Source organism: Gorilla gorilla, chromosome 7 (genome assembly GCF_029281585.2).
Source record: "Gorilla gorilla gorilla isolate KB3781 chromosome 7, NHGRI_mGorGor1-v2.1_pri, whole genome shotgun sequence".
In the NCBI taxonomy this organism is placed as follows: Eukaryota; Metazoa; Chordata; class Mammalia; order Primates; family Hominidae; genus Gorilla; species Gorilla gorilla.
In genome coordinates this window covers 142,416,028-142,435,652 of record NC_073231.2, presented here as the reverse complement: position 1 = coordinate 142,435,652, position 19,625 = coordinate 142,416,028, and the positions used below count along the sequence as shown (strand labels likewise).

The following is a 19,625-nucleotide window of genomic DNA, read 5'->3' as shown; positions in this document are numbered from 1 at the left end:
AAATTCTTTCTCCTGGCTCAGAAGCTCCCCCACTGAGCACCTTGTGACCCCCTCCCCTGCCTGCCAGAGAACAACCCCTTTGACTGTAATTTTCCACTACCTACCCAAATCCTATAAAACGGCCCCACCCCTATCTCCCTTCCCTGACTCTCTTTTCAAACTCAGCCTGCCTGCACCCAGGTGATTAAAAAACTTTACTGCTCACACAAAGCCTGTTTGGTGGTCTTTTCACACAGACACGCGTGACCCCATGCATATTGCAAATTGCTTTATAACTATTAGCTTGTTTAATCAACAAACACTTTGACAGAATTATCCACCTTTTCAAATAAAGATACTAAGCCCTAAAATGTTTAAGTGACTTACCTGCGATCACAAAACCTACCAGGCACAGAGCTGGGATACAGAGCTGGGATACAGAGCTGTCTCCTTGAATCTAATATGCTGTTTGTAATGGAGTGAGACTCTGTAGGCAGGCAGATTGGAAGGGACATATGAAGGCTTTTGGAAGCTGCCAGGCTTCCAGGGTTTAGTGTCACGTTCCCAAATTGGATGGGGGCCAACTGGGTTCCACTTACTTCTGCTAGATATTTATCTCCCCAGGTGGCCTACGCTGGGCCTTCATTAATGCTTGACAGGAAAACACCAGGGCAGTGGTGAGAAAATAGTGTCTTGCAGAAGCATGTTAAACAAACAAATGTGCTAGCTGGGATTACAGGCCTTTAGATTGACAAGTGACATCAGGAACTGCTTGCCTGCCGGAGAAGGAGGGCAGAGATAAAAAAGGAGCAACATGTTTTTCTTGTTTCTTTTAATTTTGCGTTGTCTGTTTTTCCCTTGAGCTCTTTTTGGCCAAGAAAGTGTCTTGGGCCCACCCATGTGACAGCGATTGAGCTGCTCTCAGTGAGTCTTTCCTGGGCTGGGCCTGTGAGGTTAAGGTCCAGGCTCTAATTTGGTGCAGGGTCAGAACTGCACCATAAGGCCTCATCTTTCTGGGGCCAGCAGCAACGTGGCTTATCTTCTTCTCATGGTAGAAAGGCTGAAGACCAAGAAGATTAACGCAGACCATGCTGGTGAACATTTCATTCATGAAAGTAAGTCTCTCAGACAAGCCTAAAATCAATAGGAGGAGAATATATATCCCAGTTGGAGGCACTGCAATGTCACATGGCAAAGGAAAGGATGAAAGAACTGAGGACAATAATGGCATCAAGCACTCCTGGGTCAGATCAATGTTGTAGAAAGGGGAATGTGTCTGTCCTCTAGTCTCTTCTTCCCAAAATTTGGACATATCAATTTCACCCACAGGATATTTTTTTTCTTATCTTTATACCACCCATATCATTATTTGATACTTATTTCTGTTTCCATTGATCATTTTGGAAACTTATAGAAATCTATATTAAAATGGAGCTTTGTTTCACTAACTTGACTGACAAAAAAATCTGTTTTATTCACTATTAATAGAAGGTAATTGTACAAATAAATAATTTAATTTAAACTACTGCAAGACATTGTGACTACCAGAGGTGCTGAATCGCCCTTTGTTAAATATGTAATTAGCAAGTGCTATAGCAACATAACATAAATCTTTTTCTTTGGTATTATCAGGATAATTGAAAAGAAATGAATGTTGAGGATACTGTCATGATTTACTTAATACTCTCTCCCTGTACCACCTGAAATCATCTCCTGTTCATAATAAAACCATCTGAGTATCATACATTGAAAAACACTGTCCTAGGACGAGCCACTTATTTCCATGACATACGTGGGGAAAATGAGGCTCAACAACTTTGATAGACAAGGCAAAATTCACACAACCAGGATCAGAGACAAAACAAAAGCACCATCCTGGTCCTCCATTCAGTTGTGGCAGATTGCCTCAAAGCACTTCAGGGATGAGTTAATACTACTTAATGAGGCAAGATTTGGAAAGAAAAGGAGAAACAGGAGAGGAGTTGATATGAGGGAAGTCAGTGAGACTAGGTTTTGTTTATGGTTCTGGCACTGATTCGCTGTTTATCCTTGAGTAGCTCAATTAATCTTCCTGGGTCTCTCGTTCCCGTTTGTCAACAAGCGGTAATGAATGGGCCTTACAGAAATGATAGGGGGATTAATAAGGTAATAGACATACAGTGTTCCGAGCACATCAAGGAAATGGCTTTGTGTATAAATGCAGTGTGTTACTGCCATCAGAAAGACAGTAGGTTGGGAGAGAGGAAAGACAAGAGAGAAAATGAAGGGGGCTAGAAATAAAAGCAAGTTAAAGGAAGTGAAATGGAATAGCACATGAAACCAGAAGGAGCAGAAAATAGAAGATACTTGTGTAAGAATGGAGAAAAGGTGGAGTAAGAAAAAGTAAGAATAAATTCACAGAAATCTGGGGAATAAAAGACTTCACGTTAGTTATCAACTGGAGGGACTAAGCAGATAAGAAAATATGGTGGTAGAAAAAAGGACAGGGACAAATTGGGTTGTGGGTTAAACAGCAGGCTAGATAGGAGCAGATCTTGTTTCCACCAGCTCCACATCATTGGAAAGTCACTTTACTTTATTATCTCTATGTTTCCCATCTGTAAAAGGAAAATGTTGAGATGTTTGCTAAGAAAAGCTAAAAGAGGAATACTGGTAAAAAGAACGTTAAAGGGAAAAGAAAGATTGCCAGACATAAATAAGTCATTTTGCTTTCTTCACATGATGAATAAGAATTCTAAACTTATTTCACTAAAAAAAGTTAACATGTCATTACACACACACACATCCTATATATAATCTGTTATTCTCAATAAATTGTGTATCTGTCTAAAACTGACTTATTTTTAATAAAAATATTTTCATTGAGTTCACGAGAAGCCTGGTCAACATAGTGAGACCATGTCTCATGTCTCTACAACAAATACAAAAATTAGCCTGGCATGGTGGCATGCACCTGGAGTCCTAGCTACTTGGAGGCTGAAGTGGGAGGATTGTTTGAGTACAGGAGTTTGAGGCTGCAGTGAGGTAGGATCATACCACCGCACTCCAGCCTGAGTGACGGAGTGAGACTCTCTCTCAAAAAAAAAAAAAAATTATTCAAATTTTTTTATTTTAATGTTCCATAAAAATTCTAGTTTTCAAAAAATTCTGCAAATAAGGGTTTAAAAACAAACAAAATATCTCACATCATTGGAGTTTTACAGAAGTATTTCTTCAAAATAGATTCACCAAATTAAAACCTTTTAAATGGTCACTGAATTTAGAAACACTGTTTATCTCTCCTATTGAGATTATAACAAAAATAACTTCACCTCCTCAGACTACTTTAGTGATAGTTTCTAAGATAATCCATGACTAACTCATTGTAAAGGTAATTGGAACCTGCTATGGATTAGCAAGTTTTGTATGGAGATGATTAATGGGTTGTGCAACAAATTTATGCACAGTTTATTCGTGGAAATTTTGTTTTCCACTTGTCCAGGGACTTCAACTTCCCGCTGCATCCATTCACTCTACCATGCATTGCATAAAACAATTATATGCCTTTGGGGAAACTCCAGGCTGGCTACTGTGCTCTGGAAGAAATGGAATGCTTAACAATAGAAATAGTGGACAAGTGAGACAATGAGATTCAAGGTTGAAGCACATGCCTGGATGTATGAATGTGGACTTGAAGTATGAAGAGCTTTGCATTACATGTGACTGTCCATAAGAAAGCATTGGCCATAGAAGAAGCATTACATAAACAGCTAGACAAACGACTCAGCCAGTTCCTGTTAGCTAGCTTTCATCATCAACCACCACTGAACTGGCTTGATATGCACATGAACTGAGCGGACAACACAGCAGAACATAGAGAAGATGGAGGCAATCCACAAGCCAGACAGCATAGACTCCAGTGAACAAGCCTGCTCTAGCAGCAGTCAAGTCTGAATGTCCACACTGCCAGCAACAGGAACCAAGGTGAGCTCTCAATATGGCACAAATTCTTAAGGTGACCAATTAACCACTTGGTGACAGTTTGATTCCATTGCGTCTCTTTCTTTCTGAGAGGACCAGTGTTTTATCCTCACAAGAGCAGAAGCCTATTCCAGGCATGGTTTATTTTTTTCTTCCTAAGGTGCCACAGCCAAGTATTGTTATCCGGGAGTGTATAGAGTGCTTGACGCTCAGGCATGGGATGTCATGCAAAGTATTGTCAGATGAGGGATCCACTCCACAGTGAAAGAAGTTTGGGAATGAGTCCTTGGCACCTACTAGTTGTGTCACACACTATCCCAAGCAAAGACAACTAGCCAAACGGTATTGGGACAACCTGCTGAAAGTTCAGCCAAAGCTTCAGCTTAGAGTCAGTTAAGGATGAAGCTTATGCACTGAAATATAAACTCTGTTCAGCACTGTCTCCTCAGAAGGAAGAAAGTACGGGTCTGGGAACAAAGGCATGAATGCACATGTGCATTTATTTACCATGATTTCCAGCGACCTATTGGGAGACTTTGTCTTTTCCATCTCCGTAACTCTGGAATCTTTAGGGTTAAGGTTTATAATCCTCAAACGGAGAACCCTCTTGTCAGGGCCCCATCAAAAGTTCCATTTAGCTACAAGCACAGCTGCTGCATGTGCTTCTGGGAATTCTAGTGTCCAGGTACCAATAGGCAAAAAAAGTAGAATCTGATTTTGACATGAATAATGGACCATAGTTAGCATGAGAAGATAGGACTGCTGTTATACTCTAGAAACAGGGAGAGGCATATTTGCCAGCTAAGTCATTTGCTTGGATGTTGCTCAGTTCTCCTTTATGTAAAGTCAATAAATAGATATGCACAACGCCCCTAACTTGAGTATGGTTTTCAGGAGCTCAGATACTTCAGGAATGAGAGTTTGGTTCACATCATGCGGTAAATCACCAAGGTCAGTAGAAATGATAATTTAGGGCAAAGGATATTTGCAATCAATGCTGAAGGAGAGAGGGTGAATATCAATTGTGGCCCCAAGATGAAGGCTGTGGTTTATCCTACTCATCTAAGCTTTCTCTCAAGATAAGAGATCCACAGTAATACTAGAAAAGCTCTAGAAGATGTGCATCTTCTGCTCAGATTTTCATCCATTATCTTTACTTTATGAGTTTAATTCTTTAAAAATATTTCATTTATTAATGCAAATATTATTGAATATATAATTTTTCAAGCAGGAAAATATATGTTAAGTATTTATTATTCATTAAACTTTCTTGTAATAGATTAGAATATATCCATGAATAGTATAGTATATCCTGTCAGGGTTTTATTCTTCTAGGTTTTGAGTGTTCAATGTCAATGATTCTGTATTTCATTTTCAGGATTTCTGTTTGATTGTTGCTTAAGTCTTTCAACTCTTAATTACTATCTGCCTGTTTTATATTTTCTTTTTTGTTTGGTGAATCATATGTATTATTTAACCTCTTTGAGATTCTAAGCATATTTACCTTAAAATCATTTTTTATCACCAATTACATGAATTCCTTTCTGAATAACTTATTTCCTTTTGCATTTATCTCCTACTCTTCTTATTTACTCTCCATTTGCAAACATATTTTGAGTGGGTGTATGATTTTTTTCTTTCCTATTTCTGGCTCAATTTTCTGTATCAAATATTTTGTTATGGTTCTTCTACCTCCCAGGTCTTCAGTATACTACTTGGTTTTATAATGGCTTCACTGAAACCATTTGGCTTAGTCACAGTCATGTGAGCAAGAGTGTATGAGCTTCTCTGTTATTTCACCCCCTTGCCTTAGCAGATAGGCAGGTTTAAGCAGGCAATCATCTATAGTTTTTCTCAACTCTCTTCCCCAATGATCCATGCAGAGTTTCAGTCATAGTTACTCCTCAAATGCAAGGTCTTGTCTCTCCTTCTTCCTCTTCGAAGATGCAGAGCCCAACAAGTCAGTAGCTTCAGTTAGCTTATTAGCACATATTTATATTTCCTATATACTTTGCTGAAATGATTCCATTTCTTTGCATGTATGTGTGTGTGACAATATTCATTCCTTTCTTTTTTATTTATTATCTACTATTTGCTGTGTTTTACATTTTATCTTAAGCTGTATTTTATGCTACGTCAATGCATGAAATAACAGTGACATTTTGAACTTCAGCTTTTCATTATGTCAGACTAGACTATCATCACTTACTTTCTATTCAATTCGAATAATTGATGATGTATTTTTATACATTTATTTCAAGCTTGCTAGAATTCAAGTATCCAAAATTACAAAAAGAAAACATTCGAGATGGATGAGCTGACATTGTGTTACTCTTCTCATTGAGGCACCTGCCAATGAAAAGTTCATTGGTAGGAAGTGATAGGTTGAACATAATGAGAACCAAGAGTCCAAGGAACTTAGCACAGACTCAGCAATCTAACAGGGCTAGTGGAAGAATGGACTTGTGGCCTATTGTAGAAGAGGAAAATTGGCGAACACACTAGGTCTTCAATAAGAATATACTGAATCAGACCAGAACTCACAAAGAATAAAAACATTCATGAAAATTTAAAATTTTAAACAAGCTCTATTTTCGACTATATTAGGTAATTTGTTTATCAAATCTAGCTTCTAGAAGTATAGCAAGTTTTTTTTTTTCCTCTGGAGGAAAATCAAAACACTATCAAGAGAAATAAATTCAACCCATCAAAAAGTGGGCAAAGGATATGAACAGACACTTCTCAAAAGAAGACATTTATGCAGCCAACACACACATGAAAAAATGCTCATCATCACTGGCCATCAGAGAAATGCAAATCAAAACCACAATGAGATACCATCTCATACCAGTTAGAATGGCGATCATTAAAAAGTCAGGAAACAACAGATGTTGGAGAGAATGTGGAGAAACAGGAACACTTTTACATAGTTGGTGGGACTGTAAAGTAGTTCAACCATTGTGGAAGACAGTGTGGAGATTCCTCAAGGATCTAGAACTAGAAATACCATTTGACCCAGCCATCCCATTACTGGGTATATACCCAAAGGATTATAAATCATGCTGCTATAAAGACACATGCACACGTATGTTTATTGCGGCACTATTCACAATAGCAAAGACTTGGAACCAACCCAAATGTCCATCAGTGATAGACTGGATTAAGAAAATATGGCACATGTACACCATGGAATACTACGCAGCCATAAAAAAGGATGAGGTCATGTCCTTTGTAGGGACATGGATGAAGCTGGAAGCCATCATTCTCAGCAAACTATCACAAGGACAAAAAACCAAACACCACGTGTTCTCACTCATAGGTGGGAACTGAACAGTGAGAACACTTGGACACAGGAAGGGGAACATCACACACCAGGGCCTGTCATGGGGTGGGGGGAGGGAGGAGGGATAGCATTAGGAGATATACCTAATGTAAATGACGAGTTAATGGGTGCAGCACACCAACATGGCACATGTATATACATATGTAACAAACCTGCACGTTGTGCACATGTACCCTAGAACATTAAAGTATAATTTAAAAAAGAATAAAAAAATAACAAAAGAGAAATAAATTACTGGTTTACTTTTTAATTAAAAAGATCTAACATTCAATTAAAGATCAGTAGAACAGAGGATACTAGACACTGGAAAGGGCAAGGGCAAGAAGAGGACAAGGAGAGATTTGTTCAAGGATCCAAATTACAGCTAATAAGTTCTAGTGTTCCATTGTACTGCAGGATGGCTATATTTAACAATCATATGTTATATAGTTTCATAGAGCTAGAACAAAGATATTGAATGTTCCCAACACAAAGAAACAATAGATGTTTGAGATGATGCTATTGAGATGTGCTAATTACTATGATCTGATTACTACATATTTCATATATCGAAACTTCATAATATTACCCCATAAATAGGTACAGTTGTTATATGTAAATGTAAAAATCAAATTTTAAAAATTTAAAAAATGCTATGGTCTGCTATTAAAATAGCACTTTTAAGTACTAAAAATATTTTAAAATGCTATTTTGATAAACATTAAAATATGTTTTTGTTCCCCAAAGTTCATATGTTGAAACCTAATATCCAACGTGACAGCATGAGAAAGTAGAAGCTTCTGGGAAGTGATTAAGCCATGAGGGTGTTGCCTTTGTGAATGAGATTAGTGCCCTCATAAAAGAGGCCTGAGGGTGCTTATTTGCCCTTCCATCATGTGAGGATGAGGCAAGAAGGCACCACTTATGAAGCAGAGAGTGAATTCCCCACCAGATACGGAATTCGCTGCCACCTTGATTTTGAATGTCCCACACTCCAAAACTGTGAACAATAAAATTCTATTATTGATAAATTACCAATTCTAAAGTATTTTGTTATAACAATAAGACAAGCAATAAGAGCACACTTTTATTTTAAAGTGAACTGAATATAATACTTTCCAATATTGTGCAAATGCTGGGTCATAAAGCAAGTTTCAGTACATTTAAGTGACAAAGAATTAGGACATATTCTCTGCATACAGTATATTTAAACTGGAAATAAGTGACAAAAAATAACTAGATGAACTCCCATGTTTTTTATTTAATCATTTCTTCTATAATTTTCTTATTAATTAATGAAGATACCAAACAAATATTAGAAGAGTTTCTGGACTGGCTTAAGCCTGTAATCTCAACAATTTGAGAGTCTGAAGCATGAGGATCACTTAAGGCCAGGACATTGAGACCAGCTCAGGCAACATAGAGAGACCATGTCTCTACAAAAAAAATATATAAAATATAATTAGTCAGGTGTAGTGGCATTTGCCTATAGTCCTAGCACCTCAGTAGGCTGTGACCAGAGGATTGCTTGAGCCCAGGAGGTTAAGGCTATAGTGAGCTGTGATTGTGCCATTGTACTCCAGCATGGGGGACAGAGCGAGACTCCATCTCTTAAAAAAAAAAAAAAAAAGAAAATGCTCTTAGTTAATAAAAATTAAAATGACATTTTTAAATCTGTGTGATAAAATATAATTTGACATTTATGAATATACATGTATTATGAATATAAATGTAAATGAAAATAAAATATAATTTTATATTTCTTCTTAAAGAGAAATGTAGTTGCTTAAATGGCTGTAATAGAAGGAAAAAAAGAGAAAGGCCGAAATTCATGATCTAAATTGTCATCTTAATAAAATAGCAAATATTAGTATATGATCCCAAAAGGAGAAAAGTAGAAGGACATAATAAAGATAAGAACAGAAATGAATGAAACAGAAAACAAATATTCAGAGAGACAATCAACCAACTCAAAATTTCTTCATTGAAAAGACAGGTAAGTTGGCTGTATTCTGGCAATATAACCAAAAGAAAAACAACATCAATATCCAGAACGTAAAAAGATACGTCAGTCAGATCTTATATATATTAAAATACTGTTAAAATAATTGTATGTCAATAATTTGAAATTTTAAATAAATACAAAAATCTCTGTGTAATTTAATATAAAACTGACAAAAGAACTTCCACAATACCTAAAAAGTCATATGTACTAACAACTTTAAAGCTTAACCATTCTATCTCTAAACAGTATCACTCCATCCAGGATGCTGCCATAGTAAATACTTCCAAAAACTTAGGGAAGAATTAAGTTTAGCCTTAAATAAGCTCTTTTGGAAAAGTTGAACATATCAAATTCATTTTATGATGCTATTATAACCCTGGTACAAAAATATGACAAGAATATTACAGAAGGAAACTTACAGGCCCAACTCTTTCATAAATATAAATGAAATATTCTTTAACAAAATACTAACAAGCCAAATTCAGAGATACAAAAAATATTCGTAAGCCACAAACAAGTTGTGTTTATTCCAATAATTATCGTTGGTTTCCACTAGGGAATCAAGGAACTACATTAACAAAATAAAGGAGAAAAATCATTTGATCCTCTCAAAAGAAACACAAGGAATCTGTTAAAATTCAACACCCATTCATGGCATTAACATCAAATCAGATATCCTTATTATCTCTTTAGTGGTTAATAGACATTTATTGAGTCATAAGGTTTATTTACTAAAGCAAAATGCAGTGAAGTCATGATAATAGAGGGGTTGAAAATGCTAGAATATATGTGTGTTCATTTGCATGTGATTCTGTATGAATTCTAGATGTCACTCTGAAGTTGCTGTCTACCACAGCTATCATTTATCCCAGTGGCTATAACTGTGAGACTCACAGTTTCCCCTGCTCCTTATCCTGGTAGAGGGTCTAATTTCAGTATCTGGACTTTCCCTGATGGCCATTGTCCCACGGTAATTAAAAAGATGATTTATTTCCAAGTTTTGAAACACATGCTTACTTTTCCCCAATTTGTAAATTCAACATTATATCTTCCCCAGTTCCCCACAACCCTTTCACACCAGAAAATAGAGTGGTGTTTTTTTCAAAGACTTTAGTGAATTGAAAGCTAAACAATGATAATATTTAACAAGTGAATTTTTTTTCTATTCAAATCTTTTGTCTCAGAGAATGGTTAATCTAGTTTCTGAATCACTTCATTTTAATTGTGGGCAATTCCTTAGAGATTTTCTAGTGAAACCTACGTTATGCAGAAAAAAGATGAGGAAATTGAAGCTAGATGATATTATCAAGGAAGACTAATTAAGATTGAGCCTGTACAAGAACTTCAAAAATCTTGGCTTCTTCTAATAATGTTTCTCCCATATAACAAGTTCATCTTCTCGATTTCTCTCTGAATTAGCAGAAGAGGTAATTATAAAGTAATTCACACCTGTAAAACCTCAATGAAATACGTGCAAATAGAAATACATGAAAACATTCTAAAACTTCTCCTGTTTGCTTAGTATTTAATAACTCCTTAATGAATGGCACACAAAATAATTGCTTTGAGTTAAAAGGTGGCACTATTAAAGGGTGCTCTGCAGGAAATAAAAAGGAAAGGCAAGTTGGACATAGGCCATATGGGATATGCATATTCTAGGAAGAAGAAACTGAGTTTTAGGAATGAGGAAGGTGTATATTCTTGCTTGACTGAGATCATATTTTGGCATATGACTACTCACCTTAGAGTTAAAATGACATTACTAATGGAGGAAAAAACAACAACAAAATTATAATTGATGACAGTGTAATCCTTTTCACCCATTCAAAATTCATTTCTCGACAAAAGCAAGGGAAAGAGCACAAGTAAATGTATTTCAGAATGAGAGAGAATGAAAAATTCAGAAAATCTCAATATGTCTGAAGTTCCCAAAGTTTGCAAGAATGAAGGTAGAAGAATGAAGTTAGAGGCGCAGGTGGAGATTTGATGAGGTAAGTTTCAGTGGCAGTCATTAAGCTGCTCACTCAACCACTAGCTGCTCTCTTTTGAACACAGTAGGATTTCATTTTCCGACTCTGTGGGAGTAGACTTGACTAATAATGGTGAATAGAAGTGACATTTGGGAATACCTGGACAGAGAATTTGGTTTCTGGTTTGAGAAGCTTTAGAACTCCATTTCTCTTTGGTTTGACAAACAGTGACATTCTAGACAGTGGCTTAGCTAAATTTGTTAACCAAATTTCCTGAGCAAATATAGTAAGTAAAAACCTTGGGTGACTCATGATGGAGAAGTTGCATCAGTGGAAAGTAAAATATTTCTGCTCTAACGTTCTGACTCTGGGAGTGGCTATTACTATGGTGTAGCCTTGCCTGCCTGACAAAGTCCCATAAAGTATTTTAGAATTTGGGTCTATATATTGTTCACCAGTGCGCATAGTTATGGATCAACCACGAAGTGGTCAGCATAATTATGTTCCCCCCTAAATTCCCCTTCGAAAAAGAATTAGTTATAGCAACAGACTACATGTACCAGCTACTTTAAGAGATGGCTTCAGCTGCAGATAACTACTACACACATGGTCTCCGCTTTTTGTGAACAACTCACAGAGCTAATGGCTAATTGTGATGAAGTTTAAAGACTTGCATATTTCAAACCAATTCTAAACAACAGTGAAGAGTCAGCTTTTCTCCAGAGCTGCCTGTGGAGTTGGCTGAGGCTGTTGGTAGACTAAAAGCTCAACTTCTCCCTCTACCCAAACCCAATTTCTTCTTCTTCCTTTTGCTGGTGTTGATTCCAAGGATGCTACCTAATAAATATACTACAAGATTAATTCTGCCCTCGAAAGAGCAAAGCCAGGGAAAGTTAGTGCTGGAGTCCACAAGCAGGCAAGAAAACGGTGTATTGTAGATGGATCACTCATCACCTGGCCAGCAATGAGAACTCCATCAGTGTGGTTGCTGGAGCACAGCGGGTCACTGCCTTAGGCTGTGGTCTAATTGCTCAAACTTTCACTTGTAGTGAAATAGGACATAATATCTGTGGAAGCAAATGTCCTATCTGATGCAGTATTTTAGCCACATGAGAAATATGAGGGAAATACTAGCCAGGGAAGTAGAATTGGGTGGCTGTTGAGAGACGTGATGCATACTCTAGGAAAAAATGAATAAATAAGGAGAGGCTGTGAGCTGTGTGTAAAAGCCATAGAGTCTCATTTATAGCATACAAGTAGACTCTTCTCTTTGCCATTGGAAGTTTAGAGAAAGCTGAAGACAAGCACTAGACCCTAATTATCAGACAGCCAAGCTCCAAAGAATATTATATTCCCAGTAATGGTTTTACTAAAATGGCTCTACAGACAATTAGCTGTCACGCAAAGGTTCAGTTTAATAAGAGTCAAGAGAACAAGGCTTACAGACACCAACCCTGCCAAGCCAAATTAAAGACACTCTTATGCATTTTGATACTATATCTTAATATAATTTTTTTTTTCAATAAAGACGGTACTGCTACAAAAAGAAAGCTGGAAATTACTGGCCTATTATCACATTATATAATCCACTAAGCCCAGCAGAAATGTGAAAATTGAGAATAACTTATCCTGACTATTACACATACACACACACACACATCTTCATTGTGCAAATTAGGGAACTTAGAATTTTAGATCAAAATAGTATTTCCCAACACCTTTCTTTATCTGCCCTTTAGCTAATTTTATCATTGTTAATTTTACTGAGATGATTGTAGCATATGTGCTTGGAAATTACAATGTAAATACTAATAAAAAATTAATTTACAACAATGTTTATGGGTATAAATATATTTTGAGAAAATGTGAGTAGTTTTTAAATTCCAAGAAGGTTGGAGATATGAATATTGAACTAAATTATAAAATGATTTAAATATTTTAGTTTTGGGAGACATATTTAAGGCTAAGATTACAAAGATAATTATACGCACGAAAGATTTGTAGGATACCTGAACATCAGCTATTTTATGAAAAATAATAATTATGCCTTAAAATTTTATTGTGTGACTCAAAATACATCTTCAATTTTATTTCCACTAAACTTGATTTTCATTTTATAAATATAAAGCACTTTCAGAGGTTTAATTTTATATGCCACTGAATAAAAAGCTTTATTTATTGATGGATATTTTAATATTAAAATTCAAAATAAAATCAACCAAACTGAACTAAAACCCACAAAACTTAGAAAGATAGGTGAAAGTCAATGACTAAAGATGATGTTAAACACATTTGAACCCAGCCAGATGCCCACATGAGCAATTTCTGTTTTCCCACAAAACAGAAACAACAGGTAATCTTCAGTGTGACAACTAGAGTACTAGGTATCTATATCCATGAGAAAGAAATGCCACTTTCAATATTTCAAAACTAGAAAATTTATTTATATGTATACATTTTCAACAGCTTCTTTTGAAAAAAAAATTTGAATATCATAAAAACACAGCCTTTGGCTACAAAGTCCAAAATATTTTAGTTTTGCTCAAACTCTCACACTTCATGCTTGTGAATCAGAAGTACAAAAATTCTAGAAAGATAATCTTTCAGGTTCAACTTGCAGGAAGTGTCCACCTCTGAGCCAGTAACTGTGACCAGCAATATTATATTTTAAGTATAGCTAATACTGTGTGAGCAGTAGGAGAGTAGACCTTGCAGAGAAAGGGAATCAGTATGAGCATGGAAAATATTTTATAAGAGATGTGGCTCTTATACCTGCAGACAAGATTCAGTTCTTAATATACACCATTAGCTCTGTGATTTTATTTCAGTTGTAGTATATCATTTGCTGTTATAAAGTTTAGTAAACCTGATAATTATCAGATTAAAACTGTAGGTTTCATGAAAGCAAGACATACATATATTTTGCTTCCTTATCGGTTTACAAATCTAGCACAGTAAATTTCAGTAAATATTTGGGTAATTATATGAATGATCAAATAAATGGAAAGAATGGATTTTAATTGGACACCTGTTAGATTCAGTCCAATCCTGGTAAATCTAAGAGTTTGCAGGATAGTCTAATAAGGAAATTTATTTCTGTTCCCAGGAATAGAAGTCAAAGTAGACACTCTCTTAAAAATAAATAAATAAAGAGAGGAGGGAGCTCTTGACACAGTTCCATGTGCAATTTAATAGTAGAGCACAGACAGTCTATGTAAATGGAGGCCACTGGAATGAAGGAATCATACTCAAAGCTTCCACAGAGAACACAGCCCTGACTCTACATGAGTGGATAAAATTCTGGCAAGGTTTGATACTACTTCCTACTTTCCCTGGTTCAAATTAAAAAATGAATAAATAAAAGCAGGGGATGGGTGAAAAGAAAATACCTGGCTAAATAAGAATTAAATTCTACAGCATTTTCCAATTCAGGGGTGTGTCATGCAGCTGATAGTAGAGAAGGGTTGTGGTATTTTTCTAATAGCCTACAAGGTCCTCAATAAATCATATACATCTATTTTAAACATAAATTCTACCTGTGTGGTTATGGTCACATTTGTCAACTGGATTTATAGTTAAGGTACTCATGCTGCAACTAAATTAGTGACATGTCTAGTAGCCAGAGAAAGAAAATTTTGTTGTAAATTGGTATTTTCTTTGGGAACCCCAACCCACAAATGTAGTTTCAGGGGCCTAGTGTAACAGGGTAATGGTGGTACATGTTGCTGTACCAGTAAGAGGATAATAGCCCTAAATACAGAAAGATTGAGGTGCTTGTTTTTACTTACTTCACAGTATTCATTTTCTTAAGACATTAGAGGTACAAGCTGTGTGTATCCTTCTCCTTCTTCTCCTCATCACCTCTATAATCTTACCTAAAGCATGTTTCTGTTACAGAGGCCAGAATGTACTTCCAGTTAGTAGCTTCAGGCCTTTTTTCTTGATAAAATAATAAAAGCAAGACAAGCCTGTCTAATAGTTTTTGGAGAACATTTCTGTTCCCCTAGCTCCTGTCAGAATCATGGGTGTAGGGAATTCAAAATATTAAACTACACTCTAAGCACAATAGTACCAAAAAGATTAGTATAAGATTTGAGCCATTCCAATCTAACTGTCTCCCCTGCTCCTACCTTTTTTCTCCTAGAGTTAAAACAAACAACCCAAACAACAGCAAAAACCCCCTCCATTTCAAAACAACTCTTAGGACAATTAGGTTACAATTTGTGAAATGGTATTTTTCTGAGCAGAAAAATAATACAAAAATCATGTTTTAACTGAAGAACAACAGTTAAAACTCACAAATCGCAGTATTTGTCTTTATTTTCTTCCAAGGAAGGGAAGAAAGTCATTAACTGTATGCTAGGTGTTAGAGGGGCTTTGGGTGATAATGAGGCATTGAGCAAGGTCACCTGGACTGGTGCTCCATGTACTATTGCATGTAGTGCTACTAAGAATCCAATAAAGTAGGTTCTACTCTGCTTTTCTATACATAAGAAAGCTTAATCCTGGTCACTCACTAAGTGAAGGAATCAGAATTCAAAAGCAAGGGCTCACATACTTAGCCACTATTCCAATAATCATCTGTTCTATAACCAAGAATATTTATTAGTATAAGTAAGATGTGTTATGCAAGTAAATGGGGTGGCAAGATTTTTAAGATAAACAAATAGAATGAGAGAAGGAGAGGCAGATTTGGACCCCAACCAGTAGGGCTGATACTGCCTAGGACTGAACTGTAAAGACTCTACTTCCAGGAATCTAAATGTACAAGGACTCCATCTGTATTTTTATATTTATATATATATATATACATATATATATATGTGTGTGTGTGTGTATATATATACACGTGTGTGTGTATATATATACGTGTATATATATACACACACACATACACGTATATATATACATGTATATACACGTATATATACGTATATGTCTGTATTACATATATGTAATATATATGTACATATATAATATGTTATATATTAAATAAAGTTAGTTTAGTTCAAATTAATATGTAGAAGTTATTCAATGCATTGAGTATTGAGGTCTTAAAATTTTGACACTCTGACAGGTGTTTTTATAGCAATCATTTTTGACTTCATTTATTTATTAAAACGTTGATTACTTTCAATATTGTATGTATTCTGCATTATAGGCATTGTGCATGATTTTAGGGATGCAAAATGAGTGAACAGATATTTTACTTCATAATGCTTTTGCTTCTGTTGCTCTTTCTTTGAGGACTTTGTTTCTTTTCTCTCAGATAGGCAAGTACCTGTTTATCTTCCAAGACTCAGCTCAAACATCACTACTTGATTATATGATTGCATCTTTCTAAAGCACTCTAAGTTCATGAGGACAGTTCCCTTTTCTGAATTATTTTTTATTTCCAATACTAGGAAAATGATTTGAAAACAAGTGGTTCTAAACAAATATCACTTCCCTAAAATATATAAAGTAATTAATTATATAATTATGGAAGTGCATGCTATTTAGATGGTCAATTCCTTACCATAGAAGAAAGATGATTTCATTGTAATGTGCTATGTATACAAACTGATGAGAAAGCACAAAGAGAGAAGCACAAATTAACACCAAGAAAGGAGCAGCAAGTGCCTCAAAATGGAGAAAAGATTATGTTAACTATGAGATTTGATGAAAAAATAGGAGTTAATTCGAAAAATGAGAGTGAAGGAATATCTGAGCAGAGGAGGTACTTTTAAAGATTTTGCTTGCTAATATATTTGATAAATTCAGACTTCAATAACTGCTAGTTGGCTTTCTATGCAATTTATCTGCTCCACCACAAAATCAACCATTTCTAGGTTAGATGAAGAATAGCTGAATTTGTTGAGAGCCTCAACTCTATGCCAGATGGAGCATATTTATATAAAGATTAGTTAGGTGACAGATGATAGGTAGGTAGGTGAGTAGGTAGATAGGTAGATCGATAGATAGATAAATGGATAGGTAGATAGATTTATAACAATTACTTTTAATCTATATGCCAATTTTATCTTAAGTAGTGGAAGGCTAAGAAAGGATAACATCCTTGATCAGACTCCAATAATTGATATATGATTTCTCTGAAGGTTTTGTGATTGTATTACTTATGACAAATTTTATTAGAAATATATATGATTATAAATTGAAAATACACATTAGAATCCAAATTGAATTCATATTCAAAAAATACATTTTATTAACTGCCAAAGCTGACAGCTTATAAAAATAAATAACTTCATTTCGGCATCCCAATCCTTTATCTGCATTATTGAAAAGGATAAGGTAGTCTTAACATATTTCTGAGACATTGCAATAAACCCTCAACTTAATGTTATTGTTGTTCAAAGAGTAGATTTTTTTCTAACATCCAGCAGATACAGTCATCTGAGCAAGCTGACCACAAAAGTTATATAAATGGCATACAACCTCTCTAAGCCCTCATGTGCTGTGGACACAAATCTAAACAAGAAGGCATCAGAAGACATTCTTACTGGCCTGTATCAAGATGTACTATAATAAAGAAGAAATCTTAATTTGTTCATGTAAATGGTCTAAATCAACTGACTTTTATGTGTCTGTTTATTACTTTGGAACATGAGAAATGTACATTAACATTCAAAGTTACTGATAAGATTGATGAGGAAGAATAAAGAATTATATTTAATAAGAACACTATATCCCTATGATGAAAAGCAATCTTAAAACATCAAGTCCAATTTTGATTGGGGCACAATTTCTGGCTTTGAAATGAACAGATTTAAGAAAATAATCTATAGTCAGAGTTTTCAGAAATATGCAAATAAAACAATACCACTAGACAAAAAGTTAAAGTACTACAATAAAAAAGATTCAACTCTGCATTTAGAAGGGATATGTGCTAGTCCATTTTCACACTGCTGATGAAGACACACGGAGACTGGGCAATTTACAAAAGAAAGAGGTTTAATGGACTTACAGTTCCACGTGGCTGGGGAGGTCTCACAATCATGGCGGAATGCAGGAGAAGCAAGTCGCGTCTTATATGGATGGCAGCAAGCAAAAAGAAAGATTGTGCAGGAACACTCCTGTTTTTTTAAAACCGTCAGCTCTTGTAGACTCACTCATTCAATATGAGAACAGTGCAGGAAGGATCAGCTCCCATAATTCAATCACCTCCCACTGGGTTCCTCCCCTGACATGTGGTAGCTGTGGGAGTTGCAATTCAAAATGAGATTTGGGTGTGGACACAGCCAAACCATATCATTCCGCCTCTGGCTCCTCCCAAATCTCACGTCCTCACGTTCCAAAACCAATCATGCCTTCCCAACAGTCCCCAAAAGTCTTAGCTCATTTCAGCATTAACTCAAAAGTTCTCTGTCCAAAATCTCATCTGAGACAAGGCAAGTCCCTTCTGCCAATGAAACAGTAAAAGCAAAAGCAAGTTAGTTATTTCCCAGATACAATGGGGGTACAGGAATTAGGTAAACACAGCCATTCCAAATGGGAGAAATTAACCAAAACAAAGGGGCTACAGGTCCCATGCAAGTCCAAACTCCAGCAGTGAAGTCAAATCTTAAAGCTCCAAAATGATCTCCTTTGACTCCATGTCTCGCATCTGGGTCACGCTGATGCAAGAGGTGGGTTCCCATGGTCTTGGGCAGCTTCACCCCTGTGGCTCTGCAGGGTATAGCCTCCCTCCTGGCTGCTTGCACAGGCTGGCATTGAGTGCCTGTGACTTTTCCAGACACATGGTGCAAGCTGTCAGTGGATCTACCATTCTGGGGTCTGGAGGATGATGGCCTTTGTCTCACAGTTCCACAAGGCAGTGCTTCAGTAGGGACTCTGTGTGGGAGCTGCAACCTCACATTTCCCTTCTGTGCAGCCCTAGCAGAGGTTCTCCATGTGGGCCCCACCACTGCAGCAAACTTATTCCTGAACACCAAGGTATTTCCATACATCCTCTGAAATCTAGGTGGAGGTTTTCAAACCTCAATTCTTGACTTCTCTGCACCTGCAGACTCAATACCACATGGAAGCTGCCAAGGCTTGGGTCTTGTACCCTCTGAAGCCATGACCTGAACTGGACTTTGGCCCCTTTTAGTCACAGCTGGAGTGGCTGGGATGCAGAGCACCAAGTCTCTAGGCTGCACACAGCAGCGGGTTCTTGGGCCCAGCCCACAAAACCATTTTTCCCTCCTAGGCCTCCAGGCTTATAGTGGGAGGTGCTGCCATGAAGACCTCTGACATACCCTAGCAATATTTTCTCCATTGTCTTGGGGATTAACATTTGGCTCCTTATCACTTATGAGCTGCAGCTGACTTGAATTTCTCCTCAGAAAATGGGATTTTCTTTTCTATCGCATTGTGAGGCTACAAATTTTCTCAACTTCTATGCTCT

The 19,625-nt window shown here is 36.3% G+C and overlaps 1 long non-coding RNA gene across 2 annotated transcripts in view; it reads right to left on the bottom strand.

Moving 5' to 3' along the window:
- The window catches only part of LOC129524409 (uncharacterized), a 257,743-nt gene that overhangs the window by 169,343 nt on the left and 68,775 nt on the right, over window positions 1-19,625 (bottom strand). The window contains exon 1 of one of the 2 annotated variants that reach the window (XR_008668159.2): window positions 18,204-18,694. The exons of the other annotated variant lie outside the window; for it this stretch is intronic. This is a non-coding gene — a long non-coding RNA (uncharacterized lncRNA). Of the gene's footprint in view, window positions 1-18,203; window positions 18,695-19,625 lie in introns of those variants that run through there. 2 annotated transcript variants of the gene reach the window in all.